Below are 16,578 nucleotides of genomic sequence, written 5' to 3' on the forward strand. Positions count from 1 at the left end.
GGATGAGTTTTATAGATGAACTGTAAATATAGAGAATAAACAACAGTCAGCACATGTTTTGATTCCCTTTAAATGAAAATTAATTATAATGCTTGACAAAAAACATCACGTATTTGCATTTGTTTCATTTGATTTTAAATGATCATCTTTAAGAAGTGTTACAGAGGGAAACAGACATCGTGGTTTTCAGTTTCTTTATCAATTTACAAATACACACATTTTCAATGTGCTCACACATCTGCACTGTGATGTAACTCCTTTATTTGTGTTTCACCTAAAACACATGCGATGCTGCTTCTAAAATTTGCATCAAATCTGAATGATTTCTTCTTGTGGATCATGAAAAAAATGTTATTTTGTTACAGAAGGCAGCATTTTAAAAGAGCTTAACATCAATTTATCAAAATGTTAAAGAGAAGAACTGAAGTGCTCTCAGGAAAATATAAATCTCAGTAAAAAGGTGAACTAAAAATTGGAAAAGGAAGAATGTGATCAAATGATTCTTGAATCCTGGTAATGTAACTTCTGTTTGTTTGCCTGGACTTCTGATTAATAAGTGATGACATTTTTTGTTGCTTGTATTTTGAAATTCAAAATGTTTTATTTGTGTGTGCGCGTTCATGTAGATAAACTTAATTTATTTGAAAATGTGTGGAGTGAAGAAAGGCAAATAAATGACAAAAACATGTTTGGGAAAGTTTTAACAAGATTGCATCGGAGCAGGTTTATTAACAGCCGCACAGTGTGTGTGTGTGCGTGTGTGTGTGTGTGTGTGTGACAGACAGTAAAGAGAGATCAAGGAGAACAGAAAGTGTGAGAGTGAGTCAGTGTCACCACAAGTGCGTCAGCATACGAGTGAGAATTTACTTGTGAAATTGTGTATTCCTGACATATGCAAGTGTGTGTGAGAATGTGTGTGTGTACATATGTTCCTTTAAATATGTGTGTACGTGTGTGTGACTAAGCGTCGTTAACTGTAAAGACAAAGGGAGGAAGAGATCACTTCATGAAAGGCTCACATTGTTAAGAAAATTTGAAACAGAAATAAAACGAGATATGAAATTGATCTTTAATTGAAATTATTTAAGATAATAAGATAATAATTATTTCAGTTTGACTTTAAAGTTTGAAATAATTCAATTAAACAACTTAACAACTTAATCAGAAGTTGTTTTGTCTCATAGACAGTTCAGAAGTTCCTGAACTTGAAGTAACAGCCGCAAACAGAAGAAACTATAATTAATCCCACAACGTACTTGTGCGTGTGTGTGTGTATTCAGGTGAGTCTGTGTGTTGATGTTTTGACCAACGGCATCAGACAAATATCCCAGGAAGCACATCTAACCATCAGACATGTGTGTGTGTGCGCAGTTACAGAAAGAAAGGAAGGGTTTTGAAATATCATCTATTTATATTTGTATGTGTGTGTGTGTGTGTGTGTGTGTGTGTGTGTAAATCAAATGGACTGTCCGCTGTGATGCTTGATTCACTTACGTCTACGGAGCCATAGAGGCAGCTCCCGCAGCACTGATGACGTCCGGACGTGCGTTGCTTTGTCTATCTTCGTCTCTGTTTGTGTGTCTTTTTTACCTAAGTGTGTTCATATTTATCTGTGCTCCTGTGTGTGTGTGTGTGTGTGTGTGTGTGCATGCCTGAGTATGTGTGTTTCCTACGTCAGGGGCCACACAGTTACATCTTTACGAAACCTTTCCTTCCTTTCCACTTTCCTGAATAATTTTCCACCACCACCTATTAGACGAGCCAGCTGCTTTCTTTTGACTCATACACCCAAATTTTGTGTGTGCGCGCGTGTGTGTGTGTGTGTGCGTGTGCGTGTGCGTTATTGCATGTGTTAGGGGAGGGTAAATAACAGATTAAAAGTCGTTCACACTGTACATCTGGGGTTAAAGTATGGAGAGACGGTGGCATAAACAGGAGGGTGGAGTCTGCTACAGGACATCCTGGCAGAGAAACAGTAACCTCCGATCCAAACTGACGTGGCATTTTGGCCTCCGGTAGCACACACACACACACACACACACACACACACACACACACACACACACTCACACTCATACACACACTGCACCACACTTCCGTCCAGAAATGTGCCCCCACCACAACACACAACTTCATATTTTGGTGCAGAGCTCAGCAAAATAACAGGTAAATCTGTTTTCACGCTTATTGTAAAATATCGACTTATCGACAAAAATAAGAATCAACTCCTGTATCTGAGTCAGTATTTAAAGATGTTGCGACACACTTAATGGTCTAATTAGTTGATTCTAAAAGTTAAGATTATGTAGAAAATATTTGTAGTTTGAGTAATAGATTATCAAATCTGTAGTTGTTGTTAGCCTGCCGGTGAATTTACCTGTATTGTTGCTGTAAACAGTTCTCACGGCATCATTTCTACCTCAGATTTGTCGGATTCATCCCGGAAACAACTCCCATAATATCATGTAACTCTATTCTGTTCCTCTGAAAACGTAACATTGACAAAAATAAACTACAGACAACATTACTCATATAAATGTTACTTGGAGGAAGAGTCTCAGCAGACACACGCATGCAAAATAAACAAAAAAGCAGATTTTTTTCATTGTGAAGTTTATAAAACTGAATAGCCGAAGTGAAACAAACTTGCGCATACCTGCCAACAACTGCTATTTTTAACCCTTTCTCCCGCTGTGCTCCTGTTAATCACCCAATTACATAGTGATACAAGTCAAATGGGAGTATCTCAGTTTCTTGTGTGTCATGGTACCTGGCAACCCAACACAGCGGCAGAAGTGAGCATGCGCAAAAGACCCTGCCTTGACATGCGTCACTCGTTCCTGCGCCTGCTCAAACTCTCCGCTCAGTTTGCAGCTAAAAATGGATAAAACAGGTGCGAAGAAGAAGAAATATGCTTCCACATTTCACTCAACTTGGTGCAAAAACGTTCCCTTTTTGGCCGTTTGCCCCCCGTCTCACATGCTCATTCTCGTGCCTCCACTCGGCAGACTTTTCACTCCTCTTGTTCTCTTTGAAGGGTCTACCTGGCACTCATGGCTCCTCACAAACTCTCTCTCAATGTTGTTGTTTGTGATGTTAATTTCAGATGTAGACTATTGATCACTTTACCCCGAAAGTCTCCCTCAGCCTTACATTAACAGGTATGCTCTTGGCAAATGGCTCAACCACTGAAGGTGACAACAATGAGGCAGCTCAAACAGCTGCTTTGCTGTTATGGCAACCAAGACAATGATCAAGATTGACAAAAAAAAATTAAAAATGCGGTTTTACTGAGATGGCTTGTGTGGAAAATGCTGGTTTTGATAACCTGGAGCATGTTTATGTGTTTTGGGAGACTCTGCTTTAACTACCTTTAACTCAAAGCCAGCAAACAAAAAGGGCTTTCGACCATGTTGGAAGTCATTGGTTATATTAAGGACAGCTGATTGATTTTTAAATTTGCCAGTTTGGTTTGTTACAAGTTAACTGTCCACTGAATATGAAGCTTTAACCAGAAGCCATTTAGCTTAGCTTAGCACAGAGACAAGACTAAACGTGAGGAAACAGCTAGTCTGGCTCCGTCCAAAGGTGGCAAAATCTGCCTAAAAGCAACCGTAAAGCTCACTAATTAAAACTCTTGTTTGTTTGACTTATACAAAAACCAAAGTGTAAAAATGTAAAAATGTGTTCGTCTTCATCGCAGGTAAGCAGCAGAGGCTCCGATGTTACGGCTCCGGCCAGAAAACAATCAAAATTGTAACTTCTACACTTCAGTTTTTGTACAGGTTAAATAAATGAGAAACAATGTGTTATTTTGCAAGCTTTAAAGGTGCTGGTGGGAAGATTTTGTTACCTTTGATCCCGGCTAACAAATTCAAGCTAGCTGTTTCCCTCTGGTTCAGTCTTTATGCTAAGCGAAGCTAACTGGCTGTCAGCTAGAACCCTATATTTAACAGACATGAGCATGTGATGGATCTTCTCATCTTTATTTCTGGCAGAAAGCCTGTAAGCATATTTCCAAAAAAATGTCAAACAATTTAATTAAGGTTTGGTTAGGTTTAGGTATCATGATTGTGGTTTCAAGAACAATGAAAAAACAATAACTTGCTCTTTTGATTCTGACAGATCTGAGCAATAACTCACAAGGCAGCTGAAGTACCTACATATGTAGATTATATTAGACATTCAGGTAAATGACTAATGCTGTGTTATTAACCTAGGCTGATCGACCAATTGGCAGCCAGTTTACGGTTCAAGTCATTTTTTTCATTTATGCTTTGGTGTGTTCATAAAAACATCTTTACAGCAGGTGCTGGTTGTTTTTTGTTTACACAATATTTTGTAACTCGCCATTTTAGCTTCTAACTCATGGTTTAAAATAAAATTCTCCTGGCTGACCAGTCAGTAGAAACAATGTGCAACTCCTTTAAAAAATATCTAATTAATTAATAAAAAGCAGCCCAGCCAGCAGGAGGAAATGCTGACAGTTGATGTTTCTCCAACCAACCAATAGGTTCACTTGTCAAACGTACTACGTATTACTACGAAACGTATTACGTTCACATTAAATGTTTATAACCTGACTTTCATATCTGGAGGTGAAGTTACTAGTGAAAAAAAGAAAAAGCTGGCCAGCCAGCGACCGCAGTTCAAGACTCCATTTCAACATTTGTAAGTGCGAAGCCACTGGATATTTTTCAGGAAACCTCAGGACAATTTCCAGCTGTGTTTGTGGCGACCAAAACAGGTATTTTAAGCCAATATAATCTTTTCCTCACCCTAACCATGTGGTTTTTGTGCCTGAATCTAACAAGACCCTAAGCACAGCGTTGTCACAACATAGAATAGAAAGTTGATCTTAAAAAAAAACGAAACTTGCAACATAAAGAAATGTAAAGTTTCAACATATCCTTGGAAAAAAGTCAAAGGTACAAGATAAGAAACACTGGATGAGATCTCCTACAGTAAGAAAACAAATCAGTAAGATTAGAAACTCTTCTGTCTACACCACTAATGGCTGATCAGTTAAGAGCCTGAGCTTAGAAACTGTTGAATACTATAGATTCAGTAGTTTGAATTATCTTCTGTCTTGATCAATTTTAGATCAATCCTGCGAGAAGCATTTTGAATATGTTACAACTCTCATTCATGCCTTCTTCTGGCTTCGTCTCCACAGCAACTACTAATGACGCTCATGGGTACTGTGATGCTAGTCGGCAAAACTGACAGAAAACAATGTGCTTTTTTAGAAGACACAGATCATCTAACAAGGCTTGCAAACATGTTATTTTCTATGGGAGTCTCCTATGCTTCTGTGATTAGTAACATAGTGGTTATTCTTAAAAGTTTACTATTAAAACACAATTTACCGCAGGGACATTTTCCCACAGCCACGACATGTAGCTCCACCTGCAGTGGTAAGATCACATTCTGGGCCACAGACCACCAGGTGTTGTCGTCGCCTCAGTACTGTGGGACAGCTTAGACCGAGTCCTATGTAAAAGACAAAATAATAATGTGAAAATCATTTTGTAACCTTTGTGAGATTGAAATATGATCTTATTTTGTAGATGCTATAAACTTTCATAAACTCTAAAATTAAAAACGTGCACTCGCTGCCTCACGCTGAGCTGGTTCATGCTTGTAACTTCTTATTCTTGGCTTCAGAACTGGTAGATCAGTCATAAAATGTTGGTAGTTAACATTTCGACAAACCAACTTCTGTTCACATTTGTATACGTCAAATGTACCATATTGAGATTTTAACAAAACGTGTGATATCACGTGGTGGTGGAGTAACAGACGAAAAGGCTGCTAGGCCACTGAGCGCAATTTGATGCTTCGTTTCAACATTTGTAACCTGACACCACTGGATATTTTTAAGGAGACTTCAGGACAATATAAACTTACAGCCACGTTAGCAGCGACAAAAAAAATGATATTTTTGACAGGCGGTCGACACATCTCCAGCCATCATTGTTGTAACCAGATCATAAGCACAGCATTGACACGCTATAAAACAGACAATTGAAACTAAACCAACCCAGAAAGCACAAAAAAAAAAACACGAGTAATTTCCACAAGATGGAAAAAATAGAGACTGCAGGACTCGGTCAAATTTATCAGATCTGAAAAAAAATTCTTTGAAATGTGCACAATATCTCAATATAACACATGAGATAGTTCAGTCACCTGCTACATCAGCTCAGTGAACAGAAATCTCACGATTTGACACTTTTTGTAACACTGAAAATTTTGCTTTTGATTACCCGTTCGTTTTTGGGATTATTAATGTATTATCTGATTGAAGGCAAGGTAATAACATTTTGGGAATGTCAGCTGCAAAAAGCATTGCTTACTATTATTAAGTGCATTGTAAAGTTGCAGTTGACAGGAGAGAGAGGTGGGATGACATGCAGCAAAGGGTCACAGGTCGGATTTAAACCCTGGGCGGCTGCAGAAAAGGCCTCGAGGAGGAGCAAGGAGCGACTGGGAGCCCCATTTTTGTCTCTCTTCAACTTTGTGTCTGATTTTGTATCTTTTGGTCGCCACAAACTGCTTTAAACACCTTTGTGACACATTTTAGGTTTTTGTTCTATGAAACAAAATAAAATACAATAAAAAAGTATTTTGATTAGAAAACGATGATGGAGGTTAGACTGTATGTGTCACATTTAATCACCCACGTCACATGCAAGTATAAGAGAAACCCTCCACAGGGTGAGTGTGGATGTACCTTAATCCTACAGCATGAAGGTTGGAGGAGAAGCAGATGCACAGGTTGGAGAGGACAAGGAGAAGGGAGTGAGGAAGAAGGAGGAGAACAAAGAGAAGGGGGAGAGAAGAGGAGAAGCTGATGAAGGAGATGGTAAAGGAAGAGGAAGAAGTGGAAGAGGAGAACTCATCAGCCAGGTTTCAGTCAGTCAGTCAGGATTTCCCCTCTGTCAATCCTCACCTCAGGCCCCTTAGAGAGAAGGAGTGAATGAGAGAGGAGGATAAAGACGGAGTGAGGGGAGAGACAGATGAGAGGGGAGGGGAGGGAGAAAGACAGAGGAGGGAATCACAAGTGAGACAGAAACTTGGAGACAGAGGCAACAAGAGACAAGGGAGAAGAGACAAAATGTACAAGGAAATGAAACCAGCAAGAAATTATAAGAAGCAGGGCAGCTGGTGATAAACACACATGGATCAGGTGAGAAGTGCAGTTTGTATAAGTGTGTTTCAAAGATAAGATGATGTTGCTTCTTTGAGGCATAATCCTTCAGATTTTCATTAAATTAAACCCCATTTTTTATATTATTTACGGTTAGATTTTTTTCCTATGTATTCGCATTCTGTAAATACTTTTTTAAGTATTATTGGTGGTGGCGAAGTCCGCCATTCCTATGCTGGATTCTGACAACTAATACAAAAGGCATTCACAGGAAATGACAGATACATGTAACTCAGCTCACTTTGCAGCATGTCATAGTTATACTTACCGAACTTCATTGAGATTATTTTTACTTTGTTTACTTTACTTTACTTACTTTGTTACTGCAAACTGAATATTTCTACTGCTGCTGAGTCAACACGTTCTCACTCACAACACATCAAATTCAGCAGCTTGGTCAGTGCCCTCAAGCTTCAAACTATTACACTCTATCTTCCCCTCTAGCATCAGTTTTGCATGGTAAGCGAGTACTAATACATAATATACTGGTATACTGGTATCTGGTTAGACTTTCAAAATAATGCGTACTGGCAAACAGTTCGTACAGCATGACATATTATGACTTTTGGACTGTTATTAACGTTGTCAAATGGTCGCGGTTTGGTTAGGTTTAGGCAGAATAAACTACTTGGTTAGGGTTCGGAAAAGATCATTCTTTGGGTTAAAATAACTAACGTAAGGTACATAAGCAATGTTACTCACGAAAGGTACATGATGTCAGTTACGTTGTTTACGCATGTTCACCTACTTACGTTACATTAATTAAAAACAAAGCACTCTTGACTCTTGGTCAAATGGGACACCAAACCCGGTCTCCAAATGGAAAGTCCAGTGAATGCCCCATCCAACACCCCAACCACTACCTGACTTGGACTTTCCCGCCCTTTATACTACTGCACTTCAAGAAGGGATGCTAGAGGGGTAACTACAGCGTCAATCTTTCAAGCATATAGGGCCACTATGTGTAACTGTGCGAATGTGATCATAGCTTTCCTGACAAAGAGAGTGTTACACTCGGGGAAACTCCCCTGAATAAAAAATAAGGTTGAAAAAATTGTGGGGGGTTAGGATTCACATTATCTGCCTTCTGATTCATTAAATGAGCTCTATGTAAGAATTTGTAGCAATTTACATGCATGAACCACTTTTCTATTGGCCGTATGTGAGCGGATTGTAACGTGGCATGAAAAATGAGACTGTCTCGTCTCTCTCAGTTGCCTATACAAGTCTGTGGACAATTAGTTGAAGTTGTTTAATGCTACTGGACTGTGGATTTATTTGTGAAGGAATCGGGTCAGTTTTTCTGCGACAGTCCAAAAGATGTGACTTTATGCACGTTCTCGAGTGCTTCGGCTCAGAGCCTCTCTCCTCTCCGCTAAGAGAGAGCAACAGTAGCTAACATTAGTTTAGAAATGGAGTCCGCCAGAGATGTGGAGTCATTGTGACTTGGACTCGAGTCGACTCAAGCTCCTCGCTATGTGACGTTTTTTCAACACCCTCACACTCTCGAGACACACACAGTATGATCAGATCATGTCGGCCACTTCTGTGCTGAGAGTCGTCACTTTCGGATTCAAACGTTTCCTATGTGAAGGAAAAAATTGAACTGCTGAATGCCAGACATGCTCATCAAAGACTTCTGACAGCCAGACAAACTTTGTCATTTGAAGACTCATTCGGATCGGTAAGTGTCTGTGTTCTGTGAGGGGCTGAAGGCAGATGTTAGCTAACGTTAGCCAGATATAATCAGGTCTTTCACAACTCCTTAGCTAAGAACCGGCTGGTGGCTGGTGCTGAGACACACCGACACTTGGAAAAAAATGACTTGGGACTTGCTTGAGACTTGAGACTTGAGCTTCACAACACAGAAGCTCCACAGAGCCCCTTCGAGGCTCAGATCAAACATGCTTGATTTTGACGACTGAAACAGATGCAAATCTGAAAGTAACATGTTTGAGCTACTTTATGACAAAAAGTATGATCACATATTGCAGCCCACTAAGTACTAATTTGGTGATTTGTAGGTCAAAATTCCTAAATATGGCTGACACCTTTTTATATATCAGTCCTTTCAACAGCAATTTAATGTCTGTATTTCAATATGAAGCCGATTGGGACTAAAGGACTTTTCGAAGAAATTTAGTCTGGTCATAACCTTTTCAGTCTTGTAGTTTATTTCTCTCTTCAAGTCATGTATTTATTCATGTAAATTATTCTTGTTGTTCTCTTTCAAACTGAGCAAACTGTTTGTGTCTTAAGATACAACTCTGGCCATCATAGCTATTTGCATGTTGGGCCACAACAACTTAATAAATCATTTTAAAGAAATAATACAGAAGTACCAGTAATCATCAGCAAATATCATCCAAAGTAACCAAACTCCAGTTCATGTTCACATGCTGAGATCCCTAAAAGAAGAGTCATTCGAGCCAACAGGAACATCCACTGTATCTGCTTTGACATCATCACGCTCATTCTTTTGCAGACAGCACAAAGACAGTGAAGGGACACACACACACACACACACACACACACACACACACACACACACTGTGACATCTAAGAAATGTGAACTTTGGTGTGTATGACAGAAAAAAGGTCTGATTGACCTGCAAAACTAACTGACAAAAACAGCATAAAAAAAATAAGAGTGTGTGGATAAACGGAAGTATGTTGTGCATCACGTGTGTGTGTGTGTGTGTGTGTGTGTGTGTGTGTGTGTCATCTTGTGTGCAGGCCTACAGTTCGGGCGTATAAAACGTTGCTCAGCTAAAAATAAATAAAGGGCTGAGGAGAGGAGCGAAAAGCATTGTGCGCTGTGAGTCACGACCAGGAGTGGTGGTGACGATACACCCCCCTCCTCCCCACCACACACACACACACACACACACACACAATCACACCTTCTCCTTCCCATTCAAATGCTGACGGGGAGAGTACCGGTTCTCAACACCAAGGGATCAAGACCTCCAGAAACTCCAAAAGACTTGCCTTAAAAATTTCCTAAATCTGAATTTATAGACAAAAATGTCCTTCCTGTTTTCTTCAGAGATGTCACCATTAACAGCCCAGTCGCCAGGATAAAATATTTTAATATATTTTAAAATACTTTTATATATTAAAAGTTAGACATAACGTGTCATATCACTTTTACATTACATGTTAATGACTTGACTTTTATATAAGGAGATGGAGGGGATGGTGGAGTTACAGGCGAGAAGGCTGCCAGCCAGTGATCGCGGTTCACGACTGCGTTTCAACATTTGTAAATGTGAAATCACTGGATATTTTTAAGGAGACCTCAGGACAATTTCCAACAACCCAGTCGCCAGAATAAATGTTATCTAGTACGTTTCTTCAAAACCACAGATAAGTTTAAACTTAACGTTTCTTTATGTTGCAACCTTTATGTTACGGTTCAATTTTCTATTTCTCTGATGTCACTGTGCTTTTGCTCTGCTTAGGTTTAGGCACACAAACACACTTTGTTAGGGTTAGAAAAAAAAATGTATGGTTTGGTTTAAAATACCTTCTGGTCGCCACAAAAAAGGCTAGAAATGTCCTCATGTTTCCTTAAAAAACGCCCGGTTTTGACACCACAAGAACGGCTGGAAATGACAACACAGACTTGAACTGTGGTCGCCTCTTCAGCAGCCTTGATGTTTGAATTAACGTCAGCTGAGCATATAATATGAACATGATATGCCACACCTGGTACAAATGTCAACCTTGGAGGTATCTGTGGTTTGAAGAAACGTCAACTATTAACATTATATCCTGGTGACTGGGCTGTTTCAAGCCATGTTTGAGACAAAAAACGGATATTTTGAGAACATCTCCAGTCGTGTTGTGGCCACAAAACAGTTATTTTAAACAGGACACCGTGACATCTACAGCTTTGTTTGTGGCAACCAGCACAGGTATTTTAAACCACAGCACGATCCTCTCCTAACCCTAACCAAGTGTTTTTTTGCACCCAAACCTAACCAAAGCATTAGCACAGTGTAGCACAGTGTAATCTAAAGAAACATCCAGTTGCAACATAAAGAAATGTAAGATTTCAAAATATCCATGTATATTGCCAACATTTACTCTGGCGAATAAAGTAAAACTTACATCACTTTCATGGTACTTAATGTGATTTATAACATAATCTTTACGTCACACAGATACATGACAGCTAAAAAAAAATGGTTAAACTGTATTTAAGAAGTGTTGTTTTCAAAGTGAAGTGAAATTATTCAGTCATGCGATTTACTGTGTTGTCATTAAAGAGATTAGATTAGAATTTTTTTTTCAGCAATTACTATATTTTTAAATACTCTCTTTCCAATTAATATAATACAGTACTGATTGCCATTACCCAGTTAATGAATATATTTACATTAACAAAGCAAGCCTTTCTGTGACTATAACACAGATGACGTTTTGTGAACGAGACCAAACACATCACTTCTTTAATGGGTTGTCATGTGACAATCTCAGCCTTATACTTGAGGTCTGGAGATGGAAAACTGTTGAAGGTTTGGGAGATGAAACGGTTTGATTGAAGACACTGTAACGATTTAGTGACTGCAGTGTGTGAGGAAAATATTGACTGCAAACAAAAACTTCAGCACAGTGTAAATGTTTTTTGGTTGTAAATGGAATCTGGACCCTCTCGGCCCTTACTCTGCACAAAGTGTGACAAAAGTATAAGACGCTACGTTTCTTTTGAATATTTCAGGAAAACAAGCAGGTAAAAAAAAAGCGACTCATCAGTTACTTTGTTTGACTGACTAAAATCTCAGTTTGACCCAGGTTTGGTTAATGTCAGACTCATGAAAAAATGTCAAGCTCTGTGACTAAAACCCTCCACTCCAGAGCTTGTCCTCCTCCAGTTTTCAAAGCACTCATTTTCTGATTTAATAGGGAAATACCACTCGTATGAACAACTCATTTATTACTCAGTTATTTCTGTGCTCTTGGATATATCAGTCTATATTTGTCAGCATGCACATCTCAAACCAGAAACTAACATGAAAAGAAAAATGTGATCCGAGGTTTTGGTCATCCTCTTTTAAATAAACATTTTCCATTTCTTCAATGTCAGATATGCCATTTTCTGCTCGTGTGGAAATAAATGTATGTTAGTTTCGCAAAACCAGTTGAGACAATTCTCTTCTCAAAAGTTTTCTCTCCAAAATAAAATGTTAAACTCCAACCACCAACCACCAACCACGGACAATATGCCTCCATCAGCTTAAGCCTGAAAAATTAAATAAAGATGAAGTCTGGGTTTCACACAATCACAGTCTGAGATTTTAATCAATCACTAAACACAAATGTCACCTTTCGTATATTTTATAAGATCTGTCATTCAACATAGCCCTGGCTACATAGCAAATACACTGATTTTAACATCCTTAGAGAAAACAGTACTGCTTTGTATTCAATTTTCAATTGATTTTAGATCGTACCAGGAGTTTTGGGTGAAAAGTAATGTTCTTCTCTTTGCAAATAACTAATGTTTCGTTACAAACTGAATTTCACCAGTTAAACTTTGTGAATTTCAAGACTAAGTGCTGTCTGGCCGCATCAGCACCTCATCTAATTCAAAGGACGCAAACCTGCTGAGTGGCAGATATTCAGTCCAAGTCCAGATGTGATGCGTTCACACTGTTACAACAGCAACACACAAATCCAACCTCAAAAAAGTCATGACAACAAATCACAATCAAACACCTCCAGGTACCTATAAAAATTTGATCTGGAACTCACAGCAAAGACAATGACCACTGACCTGTGAGACCAAATTTAGTTATGCTGCATTCAGCTGCACTTGGAACTGAAAAAAACGACCTCCTACTCGGAAAAGTGAAATAGAACGGTCATCCAAGCCATAATTCAGAAACTTAGGCAAGATCAACAAAGCCCAACTTCACCGACATAAATGCAGATATAGGAGCTTAACTTCTACCACCTTTTACTTTACGTATTGTCTGTGTTGTAAAATGTGCTGTAACAGCAAATTTGAAGTGGACATTTTCATTGCCATTCAGTTGATTTATGCTTGATAGAAGTCTTTGCAAGCATGTTGTACGAGCCTACTCCTTCCGTCTCTTTGTAAGCACCCTAATACGTTAAATCAACTGCTGAAGCTGCTGGTGAAGCTCAATGACTTTCCATACAAACATCAGTTTCCAGCAGGCCTCCATGTGTTCCGGAGCAAATTAACTAGTGACGTATTGAGATTGGAAATCGGGAATACCAACTTGGAAAAATCGACTTTCAACAACTCAAAATCAGAGGATGAAAGAAAAAATAAAGTCTAAGTTGATAAGCATTTTCATCCTGTAGTGAATCTGTCTTTTATGTTTGAAATCTATATTGAGAATATGTTTAACAAAAAGCTAGCACTCTAACGTTTTGCTTCACGTTGTGCTGTTGTTGTCAAGCCATGGTCTTTTGCTTGTGGAAAATGAACTGATGGATGAAGGAGAAACCACAGTAAATGGGTGAAATCACTCATTTTCAGAACTAATCAGACAGAGAGTTCTCTCTTGGTGACTGCCTCCAAAGTTAAGTCAGCACACCAAATTGGTAGGAAGGCTGCAACAACTGCCGATGGTGCCAAACTCAAGTCCCTCAACAGCCACTAAAGTGTTGATGAAATAGTTTTGATATTCTTCATCTAATAAAAGTAAGTGACAAATTGATGTCTGACAACATGAAACCTCTGAGTGCTTTATGATGAATTGTTTATGTAGTCTATGTACATTAAATGTAATTTACACAAACAGGCTACATAATAATGCAATCCAGTACAACAACCCTAAGACAGCCCAGTAGCCACAATAAAATATTGCCATTTCAACTTTCTGCAAACCAAGAATAGATAAGTTATTTATAAAATATTATGTAGAAAATGTATTTAGAAATACATTCAAAAAGTTCAAATTTGTATGTGTCATAAGTATCATATCAAATTTTCTTCAATACGTGTCAGATCATGCTCACATTACAGTACATGTCAGGAGGTAGAGGGGTTACACTCAGGGGACACGGCTGCCAAGCCAGAGACGAGATGGCATTTAAACATTTGTAAGCTCAAAACCACTGGGTATATCTAACAAGACATGTGGCGTTAGAGGCGACAAAACCAGATATTTCTGACGAGACGTTGTGACAATTGCGTTTCATGAAGGTTGGGATAGTTCTAAACAACTCAGTACCATCCCAGTCACCGGAATAAAATGTTGGCACTGCACGTTTCTGCAAATTACGCACATTTACGTTAAATTTGTTTGCTTCATATGTACGATATCAACACTTCTACAATACCTTCCATATCACGTTCAGATTTCATGCATTTGAGACGACTTTCTCATCAGGAGGTGGAAGGGATGGTGATGGCGTGACACCCAGACAGCTACCAAGCAATTAACAACTGTTCAAGACCACTTCAACCAGGCAATTTTAGCAACCACTGATGATCTTTTCCTAACCTTAACCAAGTAGTTTTTGTACATAAACCTTACCCAACCTAAGACACAGTGTTGTCACAATAGAAAATAGAAAATTGAGAAGTATAGAAATTAAGTTGATGTAAACTTTTCATCTGTTGTTTGCAGAAACGTTCAATTCCAACATTTATTCTTGCGATTTGGTTGCTAAGTATAAAAATGTTAAGATGCATGAAAAGTCATGTCATCATCTAAACACTTGCCATATAGGTCTGGGTCTGCATAAATCCATTTTCAGTAGATGTTTTCAAAACTAAAACCTTATAGAGCTTGTGAGATGTTGTAATGTAGCTTCATAAGAATATATAGTACAGTAAAGCAGTTCAGTTTGCATAAAAAGTCAGATTTCAACAGGGAATACGTCAGAAAGAACAGACATACTGACACCCTATAAAATATGCCTTTTTACTGCCACTTAATGTCCAAAACACGGAAGACAATGTGACTCAGAAAAGTAAGGTCCACTGTGTACAATTCAGGGAAATTTAGAGGCAGAAATGGAATATAATATTCATTATTGCGTTTGCATTAGTGTATAATCACCTGAAACTAAGAATTGTTGTGTGTTTCTACAGCAGCCCACGGTGGACTACAAACACTGAGTCTAGAGACGACCCTTCACATTTTTAGCAGCCACCACTGGGAAGGGTTATACGAAAGATGTTCAGTTCAGTCAATACAAGATGCCACTAAATCCTACACACTAGACCTTTAACCTAACTTTAACCTACATTTTTGAACTGGCCCTTTACACTAATCATTAACCGAGAAGAGAATTATGTACAGGATCACAGTAAAAGTCATAAGACTGACACAAAAACTGTGGTGGTAACTTTCTGTGGGATTTGATACAAAGATTAAGAGTTTTTGTAGAATATGTACAATGAATGTGTTGGAAACTAAAGCATGTGTGTCAGGAAAAATTATAGATATCATACTGCAGTTTATGACTGTAAATACTAAGGCGGCGAGCAACAGTGACAAATTATTTATATTATGACAAAACGTCTCATTTCATGGTTGTTTTAAGATTCTAAACGGAGAAAGATTCACTTTTCCAAGTTCCCTACACTGTTTGTGACATTCGGTGTCAAACCCATTGGCTCCAACTGAGGACATATATCTTTCAATCTTAAAAAACATATATTCAATATATAAAGTAATTTTTTTTAACAAGGGTCAGTAATCAACCAAAGCAGCTGGTCGTTGTAGTTACAGGGGTTACAGGGGTAAATGGGGAAAATTTAGTCGTTTACACATCTGGTTCTCCAAAGTATTTCAGGCAGCAGGACAGTGTACATGGGATTAATTCAAAATAAACTACAGTAAACATTGTTGTTTTAGGACACCAATGGAGCTCTACAGCAAAGAGGAATACAGTATATCAGACTTTGGCTACAGCGGCGATACTTGTTACAAGGATCGCGTCATTGTTCCGCCACCAAGGAGGTTATGTTTTCACCCATGTCCGTTTATTTGTTTGTTTATTTGTTGGTTGGTTTGTCAGCAAGATTTCACAAAAACTGCTCAACACATTTCCACAAAACTTAGATAAAGGATGGATCTCAGCCCAGAATAGACCCCATAGACTTTTGGTGCAGATCTGGATAAAGGGACCGATGCAGGGATTTTTTTCTCACTTTATTTAACATTTTTATTAATTTCAGGGAATAATGCATGGCTCTTGATGAAAAAAATCAGGTGTATTTAGTTGGCTGGTTTCTATGAGTGAGTACAATGTGATGTGGATCCTACATCTGGTGAGCTAAAATCATGCTAAAGCAGTTATTGGTGCAGTATGTACCTTTTTTTAACCTATATTCTTGAACTGTAGGACCTTTAGACAGGCATTTGGCTCTT

The 16,578-nt window shown here is 38.6% G+C and overlaps 1 protein-coding gene across 11 annotated transcripts in view; it reads right to left on the reverse strand.

The window, feature by feature from the left end:
* LOC311263695 (uncharacterized protein) overlaps positions 1-16,578 on the reverse strand; it is a 51,659-nt gene that overhangs the window by 19,742 nt on the left and 15,339 nt on the right. For 7 of the 11 annotated variants that reach the window (XR_014623381.1, XR_014623384.1, XR_014623385.1 and 4 more), the window contains 2 exons: positions 6,737-6,964; positions 5,370-5,493 (listed from right to left, as the gene is read on the reverse strand). The exons of 3 other annotated variants lie outside the window; for them this stretch is intronic. The gene's annotated coding sequence lies outside the window, so the exon portion shown is untranslated. The remainder of the gene's footprint in view (positions 1-5,369; positions 5,494-6,736; positions 6,965-16,578) is intronic. One more of the 11 variants, XR_014623383.1, reaches the window with a different exon arrangement.

The sequence above is a fragment of the Pagrus pagrus genome, assembly GCF_965226575.1.
Source record: "Pagrus pagrus genome assembly, chromosome: 10".
Classification (NCBI taxonomy): Eukaryota; Metazoa; Chordata; class Actinopteri; order Spariformes; family Sparidae; genus Pagrus; species Pagrus pagrus.